This window comes from Belonocnema kinseyi, chromosome 7 (genome assembly GCF_010883055.1).
Source record: "Belonocnema kinseyi isolate 2016_QV_RU_SX_M_011 chromosome 7, B_treatae_v1, whole genome shotgun sequence".
NCBI classification, from domain to species: Eukaryota; Metazoa; Arthropoda; class Insecta; order Hymenoptera; family Cynipidae; genus Belonocnema; species Belonocnema kinseyi.
Genome location: NC_046663.1, coordinates 30,498,221 through 30,508,949, shown reverse-complemented (window position 1 = coordinate 30,508,949; position 10,729 = coordinate 30,498,221).

Below are 10,729 nucleotides of genomic sequence, written 5' to 3'. Positions count from 1 at the left end.
TTAGGTTGAAAATTGATGTATTTTGATCAAAATTCGACTTTTGTGGTACAAAATTAATCCTGTTAATGTAAACTTAACATTTTTTGTTTGTAATTGTACTCTGTTTGTGCAAATTAAACCATCATGTTCAAAAATCGTTTTTTGCTTGATATAGTTTTTTAAGCTGAAAAATTAACTGTAACATTTTTGATTTTGAATTAATATTTTTGGTGATTGGTTGGAAATGATCATTACAGCTAAAGGAGCTCTAGCAAAAGAGAATTTACAACCAGCAAATTAAAGGCAGAAAAATAATCTCCTTGGTTACAAATTTGGCTTTTTAGTACCGAATTTATTTTTTTGGTTGAAAATTCATTTCTGTGCTTGAAATTTTGACTTTTGTATTAAGTTTTTGTATTGAAAGGTTAGTTTCTGAACTGATGATTTTATTATTCCTACTTTGGTTAAAAATTTAAAAATGTTGTTGAAAAGTCAACTGTTTTGTTAAAAATTCTGATTTAATTCGTTTAAGGGTGTAGTTACTTTTCTTGTTAAAAATCCGTCGGTTTTTGTCAAATTCAAATAAATATTTTTGTTGTTCAAATAACAAACATTACATGTTTTGTTGAGAATTCATCTCTTTTAGCACAACATTTATATTTTTAGGGACAATTTAATAATTTCATTAAAAAGTTTTCTTTTTTTAAAGATGCCTCGTTTTATTTGACAATTAATATCTTGGGTCTAAAATTTAAATATTTTGTTAAAAAATCGATGCCTTTTGAACAATTAATAAATTTTTCAATTAGCTAAAGATTTATGATTTCAAGTAGAAAGTTCACCTTCTTGGATAAACTTTCAACTAATTTGTGAAAACTCATGTATTTTGTTGAAACTTTCTTTTTTCCAGTATAAAATTCATCTTTACATTTTATATATTTTAATTTTTTTAATGTTAATGTCATACAAAACTTCACAGGCTTCATGATTTATAATGAAAATTTAACTGCTTATCTGAAGCTTCATATATTTTCTTGAAAATTGAACAATTTTGTTGATAATTATTCATTTTTAGTTCAAAATTGCGTGATTTTGTAGTTTAGACTGAGCACTTCGCCATAATTTTATATAATCCAGTTTAATCCCGCGCGAGAAGAAGATGCATAGGTCAAAACGTGGTCATTGCTACGATAAAGCTTCGATAAATAATCAGTCCAGGATAGTTAATGTTCGCGAGCCACAGTTAAGCCACTCTAAACTTGAGAAAATATTTGAGCACCTTCAGCGGCTTCTGATGACGTGAGGCTGGAATAAACGTAAGATTATAAAAAGTTCTACATTTAATAGGAAGCATTTTTGTTTCTCTGGTATAAATTAGGTGCTTTTTAAACAAAAATTCTTAACAATTTTGCGTTGAAAATTAAAGGCTGAGTTTTGCCAATAACCAACACATATCTATTTGGTAATTTCACTTCCCGGGTGCACCGGATCATTCACCAGACCGTTTAAGTTACCCTCTGCAAGATATTTTGGCACATTTGAATTGAGCTAATAGCCAAAATAACTACCGCTGATGAGTCGACAATCCGAGTCCACCGAATCATGCGCTGGGTAGCTTAGAATGCATTCTACGAGAAATTTAAAAAGTTTAAATTCTGCCAACTCTCAAAATAACTACCAATGATGAGTCGATAATCCGGATGCACCGGATCGCACACCTGGTAGTTCAACAGGTATTCTACTGGACCTTTTCGAAAATTTAAATTTTTAACTGCCAAAATTACTAACAGTGCTGAGTCGAGTCGACAATCTGGATGCACCGGAACCTGAACCTGGCAGTTAAACGCGTATTCTACGATTACTTTCAAAAAATGTAAATCGTACCAACAGCCGACAACCCACAGTTTTAAGTTATTTGGCAGCTGGCACAATCTAATTTCTTGAAGATCTTGCCATTGGAAGTTATTTTGAATGTTGGCATAATTAAAATTTTTTTAAGTTCTTGCAGAATACGTGCTAAACAACCTGTTGCGTGATCCGCTTAAGTCTGACCGTCAACTTATCATTGTTAACTATTTTGAGAGTTGGCACGATTAAAATTTGTTAAGTTCTCTTACAATACCTGCTGAACAGCCTGGTCCACGCTCCGGTGCTTTCGGACCTTCGAGTGAATAATTTACATTATTTTGGCTGTTGGTATAATGTACATTTTTAAAAGATTCTTGCAGAATACGTTCTAACCTACATAGTGCATAATCCAGTGCACTTGAATCGCTGACTCATCATTGGTATTAATTTTTATACTTGGCACAATTTGTGTTTTTTGAAAGTTCTAAAATAATGCGTTCTAAACTACCTTGTGCGTGATCTGGTGTACCTGGATCGTCGAATCATCATTTTTAGTTATTTTGAGATTTTGTGCAATTTAAATCCTGTAAAGTTCTCGTAAAATACAACTTGAACGACGTGGTGCGCGATCTGGTGCATCCTGATTCTCCACTCACCATTTGTAGTTATTTTGAATTGGGACAATTAAAATTTTTTAAGCTCTTGTAGAATACGAGTTAAACAGCCTGGTGCACGCTCCGGTGCGTTCGGATCTCCGGCTCAACATTTTATATTATTTTCGCTGTTCGTACAATGTAAATTTTTGAAAAGTTCTTGCAGAATACGTACTAAACTACCTAATGCATGATCCAGTTCACCCAAATCGCCTACTCACCATTGGTAGTTATTTCCAAAGTTGACAGAATTGGAATTTTCTGAAATTTCTAGAATAATACGTGCCAAACTACCTAGTGCGTGATCTGGTGTAGCTGGACCATCGACTCACTATTGTTAGTTATTTTGAGAGCTATTACAATTAAAAATTATTTAATTGTCTTAGAATACGGGTTGAACTACGTGGTGCGTGATCCGGTGCATCCGGATCGTCGATTTACCGTTGGTAGTTACTTTGAAAGTTGGAAAATATAACTTTTCTAAATTTTTCGTAGAGTACGTGCTCAACTACCTGGTGCCTGATCTAATGCATGCGGATCGTAGACTCATATTTGAAAGTTGTTTTGAGAGTTAGCATAACTCAACCTTTTAGTAGCACGATCCTGTGTGCCCGAATCGTCGAATTACTATTTTTCATTCTACGGCTGTTGGTACAATGCAAATTTTTTACAGTTTCTCGTAGAATACGTGCTAAACAACATGGCGCGTGATGCGGTTCACCCGGATCACGGGTGCGCGATTCGCTGCACCAGGATCGTCGAATCACTACTGGAAGCTATTTAGGCTATTAGCACGATTTAAATGTTTTAAAAGTTTTTGTAGATGACGACTTGAACGACTGGTCTTGACAATCCGGTGCGCCCGGATTTATTACTTATCGAAGCTTTATCCTAGCCATGACCAAATATTGAGCTATGCAACTTATTTTCACGCAGGATCCTTTGAAATCCACGGTAATATTATGTGCTTTAGTGCAAATATGTATAAAAAGTTAATCCAGGTTAATCTCACCTTACTGGACCGCATTTTTAGGAGTTTTTTCCCTCTCTTATTTAACTTAAATTCTAGACTTAAATTAAGTATATTTTATTGACCTATCCATAGTCTGTTGAAGTGATCGGCAGTTCCATAATTCACTCTGTTGCCTAGAATAACGTCGTCCGCCGATTGCAATACGGTATAAAGAGGATATTCTGCATTTCTGGAACTATCCCATTCGATTAGTATAATATTATTACCACAGCCCACCACAAATTCCTGGGTTTCGTTTTTAACAGGAACAGCAAAAGAGAGGTGACCTAGGCCTATGAAAGAAATGATTATTAGTAAATAGTCGAAGTAGACTTCAATTCTCTTCCTAACCTTCTTCCTCATCTACTCCCCCATATTTACCATCACTTCCCCCAGTTTCTTTCCTTTCACTTCCTAACTTGTACGTTGTGGACTTTGTGTTAGGAGTCAAGACTGGATTTAGGAGAAAGAAATCGGGAGATTTTACGAAATATTTGATTATTTTTTTGGTGCAAAATCTATTATTTCATTTGAAGGTCTTCTTAATTATTGAAAAATTTAACAATTTTGTTGAGAAATCTAGAAGTTGTTTACATTTTTTCAAATTTCTAATTATTTATGAAATTTCTTCAGATATTTTAAATATTTTAATAAATATTAAATGATAAATGTTTATTATTCAAAATGTTTCAACTTCAAACGCTTTTAATTGTGAATTGTTTAAGTTTAAGTCTTTAGGTCTGAATTAAAAAAAAGTTAATCAAAAAAATAAGCATGAAAATAAAAATATAAAATGGGAAATTTATAAAGTAAAAGAGTTTGAAATTACGATTTGTAATAAAAATGGAATCATAATTAAGAAAGATAACAATTCAAATATATTAATTTCAAAGATTTGTAAAATTCCTGGTAAGCGGCAAATTTCCTCCGACTTTTTTTCAAGTGACTGACGCCGCAAAGTAGGGTATTTTGGATTTTTTCGTCGCTATTACGGTTTGAATCGTCAGTACGTTAAAAAACGTCGACCACCGTCGGCAGTCGGCGGGCCAAGCATTTCCATCCAACGAGTTCGGAAACCTTGCTTTAAAATAATACGTAGTACATTGATAAAAAATTTTGGTCAGTATTTAATTATTTAAATAATAATTTTATTAAATTATGCAATGGGCCACCTTGTCCTCTATAACAGGAACTGTTGCTGCCAAACTGCAGTGTACTTGTTTTTTTTTTTGGAAATTTTAAATATTTGATAAAACATTTTTTTCTTAATATTTTATTTTTTGTATAAAATTTATCATCTTCAGATTAAAAGTTTAGTCTAAAATTTATCTTTTTGAATAGAAAGTTCATGTTTTTGGTTAAATTTTGTTTTTTGTGAAAGTTAATAATTTTTTTTAAAAATTCAATAATTTACTCGAAAAATCTTCGTCACTTCCCTGATTTCCCTGAGTTGAGTTTTTCGATTTGTTGACTGTGAGTTGTAGATTGTGTTTTGGATTGTGAGTTGAGAGTTTTGGGTTTGTGAGTGTTGTGTCACGAGTTAGGAGTTCTCATCAATTCCACTTCTTCGGGAAAGTGCGATCGTCGGACGGACAGACAATTGGCCAAAACTATAAGGGTTTTTGCCCAGGGCTACGAAATCCTAAAAATTCTCACGGTTAAAGATAATTCCAATAAGAAAGAAGAAATAAAAAGGATTTGCTTACCTATATGAACGCAAGTTATGTGTCTAGTCGTTGTATGGCAGGAACAGAGATTTTGTAGATAGCTGTCTATGAAGAAGAGATTGTCACCACGCCAGAATGCAACCTCTGTATATCCCCATGCTCTGACCATTTCTTCACGCCTGATGGATGAAATTGCTTTTAATTGTGCAAATGAGGTACGAAAGAATTTTAAATACAGGGTTGCTACAAATTAGGGATTTCTGGAAAGTTTGGGAATAATCAGTCAATGTCTGATAAGCTCAAGTTGAAGTTCTGCGGTTTAGGATTTCGATATTTGGGTGGGAATGCGTAGTTATCGTAGATTTGAACTGTTTTAAGATAAAAATAAAAGTCTTGTTTGGTTGAAATCTTATATATTACATTTGTCGTTAAAGATACATCTTCCTTTTTTGAAATTTAAAGCAATTGATTAAAACTTGAATTAATTCCTTGCAAATTCTTTTTTCCTTCCTTTTAAATTTATGTATTTTGTTTATAACTCGTTTTTTATTTGATTTTAGTTTAAGAACATTTGTTTTTTTGTTAAAAGTTTCCATTATTTTGTTGAATAATTTTTTTAATTAAAATTCTTTTGTTCGGTGAAAATTAAATTATCTTGCTTAAAAAGCGTGTATTTTCTTAAAAATTTGTCTTCTCGTTAAAAATTAAAGTAGCAATTTATTGTACTGTGATAAGCGGCACGTAAAGTGACATTAAGGAGGAAGATGTGATTGAGAAGTATAAGAAAAGTAAGAAAAAAGAGTGAGAAGAATTTATTTTAAAACAAATTTAAACTAAGAAGCCGATTTTATTTGTATACGTATTTCTTTAAAGATTAAAATTTTGGTAGACAATTTTTCTTTGTAGAAATGTTATCTCTTTAGTGGAGAATTAAACTGTTTTACTACTTTCTTAGTTGAAAACTACTTAATTTTTTTTCTTCTTAAAAATCCATTTTATTGATCAGACGTTGAACTTTTTAGTTAAATATTTGTATATTTTGCTAAAAATTCCATTTTTTTGTAGAAAATTGATCTTCTTCGCTGGCAATCTATCTCTTCGGTTCAAAAATGTATCTGTTAACGCAGACATATTATATTTCTTTGGCTGAAAATGTAACTGTTAGCTGATCACGTGGCCTATTCCGCTTACACCAAATGAATTAAATACACCAAATTCTCGCATTCATTGCACTGTTGGGGATTGCCTTCAAATAGCCTTGGACTGAATTGGGGGGGGGGGGGTAGAAACGTAAATAGTTAGGCTCGCCTCAACCGATTAAAGTGCTCCCCTGTGAAACTGCAGGACCAGCAGTTCTAAGAAGGCCGAAAACGTAGTGACTGAGAGCGAGAGTTGGTTTAATTATATATGATTGAAAGTTTGTCATCAGAACAACCGCGGGATTTCGCTGGAAGCGGGTACTAATCTGAAAAGCTTACAGTCTGTCACGGACTTAATGCGACGATCCGGCAAAACTCTCGTGGATTCTGAGTACACGAGCGACTCAAGAGCCTTCTGCAATTGTCCCAAAAGTGTCTTAGTATCTTGTTACTACGCAAGGATGCTGTTCAGGCTATTAATCAGTGAAAGCTTGGCGCTTCTAAAGCGCCGATGATAAGGACGATTAGCTCAACAGAATATTTTGGGTATAAACATCTGAACTCACGTTCAAGGTCTATACACTTCTCTTTCTTTTTATTCTTCTCTTCATTCCCCGTCGTTTCTCGAAGTAAAGGATAACTAAATCAGGCCTCGAGTCTGCAACACAAACAGTTGTCGTGAATATGAAGTTCCAGTGTATTCTGCACTTTTCATTCTTGACAATTGACTGGATTTCCCGAGGAGCGTTCAGCGAAACTGTCATTAGGCTAATGCCGTTAGAGCAATAAAGATGTTTATAAAGTGCTCTTAGTGTCGCATTGTGTCTGTAGATGTAAGTCGTTCCCTCATGAGTTGGACAACTAGACAATATGTTTCCTAGACGCTCGTGGCGTAAATGACACACTATAATCGGGATTATCTTAGTTCAAAATTCAGCGAAAATAACCTAAAATAGAAAGGACAGCGCCCAGATATGAAAAAATGGAACCCCCCGTATCCGGCTTCAATTCGGGTGATTTAAGGAAAGCAAACGTTAGCGGACACGACATTAACTGACCCTTTACATTACTTTGAAAGATACCGTGCATCCTCTTGTGAAGAAGCTGTTCGTGGAAGTTTTTCTCCTGTGCTTCCTTAATCAAGGCTTTAAAGAGCGAGTTTGAGATAGATAAGAGTTGATGCATCTTGCTCACTCCTAATATTGAAATCAAGGCTGGGTGTTTCAGCATCTTCCTCTGCTGCTTTGTACTTAAATGATCATTTACCTACTTCTTCGTGCTCCCTGACGCAGAATAGAAGACTTAAGGTGCATGTATTTGTACATGTGCATAACCTTTCATGTCTAGATATCAAGAGATCTGGGCTCGTCATTTATCCTCCGAGCCACTCGAAATGAATAGAGTACTACCGGGACGGCACGCATGTTTCTTGCCGATACTTCGTTCCTCGCTGTTTATTCATAAGACCAAATCTTATGGATGAGGCATTTGTATCTGCCTTGAAGAGTATCCTTTATAGATCTTACGTCCTGACTGCTACTCTGTAACACACCTAGGTATTTACAGGTCTCTATAACGCCAGTTTGTCGTATAGCGATACGTATAGATTGTAAATCTGGTTCTAAAAAGCGGCATTAATCTCACTATGTACCTCACGATGTGAGGATAAACTTTTGTCTCTGCAAATATATCTATCTATAAGGAGGTTTTTCCGAAATCCTTCTAAATCTTTCTTTCAGCCGCGGTTTTGGTACATTTCTTGTACCATCTGATCCCGTAGCAGAATAGTTCTTCATACCACTTAATACTTTTTTTGTATATCCTCGATAGTGATGGGTGTGCATTTTTCCTTAGATGTTATGAGGGCATTTTAGAGCTCCTTGAAGCTATTTATGTTTTTTAAGTCTTCTTTCAGTGAATTACGAACTTGCTAGACTTCTCTCTAGACTGTTGTTTTTCTCTTACCCATCTACCTCACACCCTCTAGACTTTTCCTAGCGTCAGATAGCACACATATTCTGTCAACCATATGCTGTCTGATGGTTAGCAGCTGTGACTAGTTCAGTGTGGGATAACGGATCCGCAGTTATCTTTTTTATTTTTGTCTGACTGTTTTTTTTTTAAGAAAATATGATTTTTAAATGACAATAGCAGCATGTTTGGGCTTGAATTGTACGCCAAACTTCCATCTTTATGCGAGAAGTTTATTTCGTGAGTCGAACAAGAACCTTTTTTAATTTGGGAAGGGGTGCAGAACGGAACTGAAACCAAGAGAGTCATAGTTGATTGGTTTATTATATTGAGAGAAGGTCACCAGAGGTTCCTCTTATCAAGAATTTCTGCTGAATATGGTAACAATTATTACACAGGGCTGAAAATAATGGGGTCATGTCAGTTGATAGAACGTAGAGGGTCATTTCCGAAGTAATTTTTTATGTAGAAGCCAAATCTGGGGTCAGAATTGGCCCACCACGTCATGATTTTAATATATTTGAGGCTATTTACCCAAAAATGGCGTTTTTGGCTACTTTTGAGGTTATCTACAAAAGACACACCATTTTTGGGATCTTTTTCTTTCTCTTTGATTTGAGAGTCGCAGAGTTCAATTGCCATTTTTCTTTACCAAGTCACGCCAATTTGAAATTACGAGATATGTCCCATTATTTCTTGAACATTTGCTTTAAATACTTTGAGGCAGACATTTTCAACTGGGTGTTTTCTCTTAAAAATGTGTGCTTGGGTGTGTTCGAGGTTATTCATTACAAATGCTTGATTACAAATGTTTGATTACAAATCGATGGGTTCTACGAAGAATTGCTATCTTTTCGTTCCCGTTAAGAATTAGGCTAACTTCATTTAGCTAAGTTTTCAGGAGAAATAAATAACGTTTTATTTTTGGAAATATTTCCAACGAATTCAAAACTTCAGCATTTTTTATTACAGTTTATAATGTACTTTTGGCTCCTAAAACTTTCAAAACAAGAAATTTTAAAAGATTTATATTTATTTTAACACTTCGAAGTATTTACTGAACTCCATACAAAAGGAAGTTAACCTAATTCTTAACGGTGAAAACAAGATATCCTATTCTTTGTAGAACCGATCGAAATGCAAATGCTCAAGACATAATGGGACATATCTCGTAATTTCAAATTGGCGTAACATGGTAATGAAAAATGGTAATTGAACTCTGCGACTTTCAAATTAAAGAAAAAAAGCAGTACTATTTGATACAACTAAAGAAAAAATCACCAAAAAGTTTGTGTCTTCTGTGCATAACCTCAAAAGTTTTTTGCACTGTTAAAAGTATATCGAAATCTATTGCGGGCTTCTCTTCAAAATTAATTTTTTTCATTTTTAAATATTTTTATTAACAAAATCTGAGATTATCGAATTCCGAAAATTTTGGATGTTAAAAATGGGAGAAGCCCGCCATGCGGAAAGTACTAATAAACATAATATCAATAAAAAAAGATTAAATTATTCATTTATTTAAACAAGGTTTTGCTGAAAACAAAGTAAAATAAACCAGGAAAAATTCTGCGGAAAACCGGTTTTTTAGTTCCAGGCTTTACCGGCAGTGGTCACTACTGATCTATTCTTGACTTGAGACTATACTTGCGAAAACTGCAATGTCGATAACATTGGAGAACTTATACCTGCGTATACCTCAGATCGAGACGAAGCTCTTGCTCATGACCCCATTTATTCCGGATCAAATAATGTGAGATTCTTTCAGAAAGGTTTTCTTTCTGCCAAACCTCTTGAAAAATAATGCAAAAATTGAAATTTCGATTATTTAATGTTTACTGCTACATATATTGATAAGGCGGGCTTCTTTCGAAATCAAATTATATCCGAAATTACATTTTTAGTATTTAAATAAAATAGAAGTGATTATTGAGCAATTTATCTCTTTGTAGATTTCGGTAAAAAAAAGTTTTTTTCTACCCAAACACTAGAAAAATAATGACAAATTTGCACTTTTGTTTATTAAATTTTGATTGATATACTTTTTTATTTGGCGGGCTTCTCTCGAAATTAAATTATATTCGAAACTACAGTTTTAATATCAATAAAATAAAAGTTATTATTAATCAATTTATCTTTCCGTAGATTTCGGTAAAAAAGTGTTTTTTTTTTCTACCAAGACACTCGAAAAATAATGCAAAATTTGCACTTTTGTTTATTTAATGTTGATTGACATACTTTTCTATTTGGCGGGCTTCTCCCGAAATAAAATTATATTCGAAACTACAGTTTTCATATCCATAAAATAAAAGTGATTATTACTCAATTTATGTTTCCGTAGATTTCGGTAGAAATGTGTTTTCTTCTACCAAAACACTCGAAAAATAATGCAAAATTTGCACTTTTGTTTATTTAATGTTGATTGATATACTTTTCTATTTGGCGGGCTTCTCCCGAAAT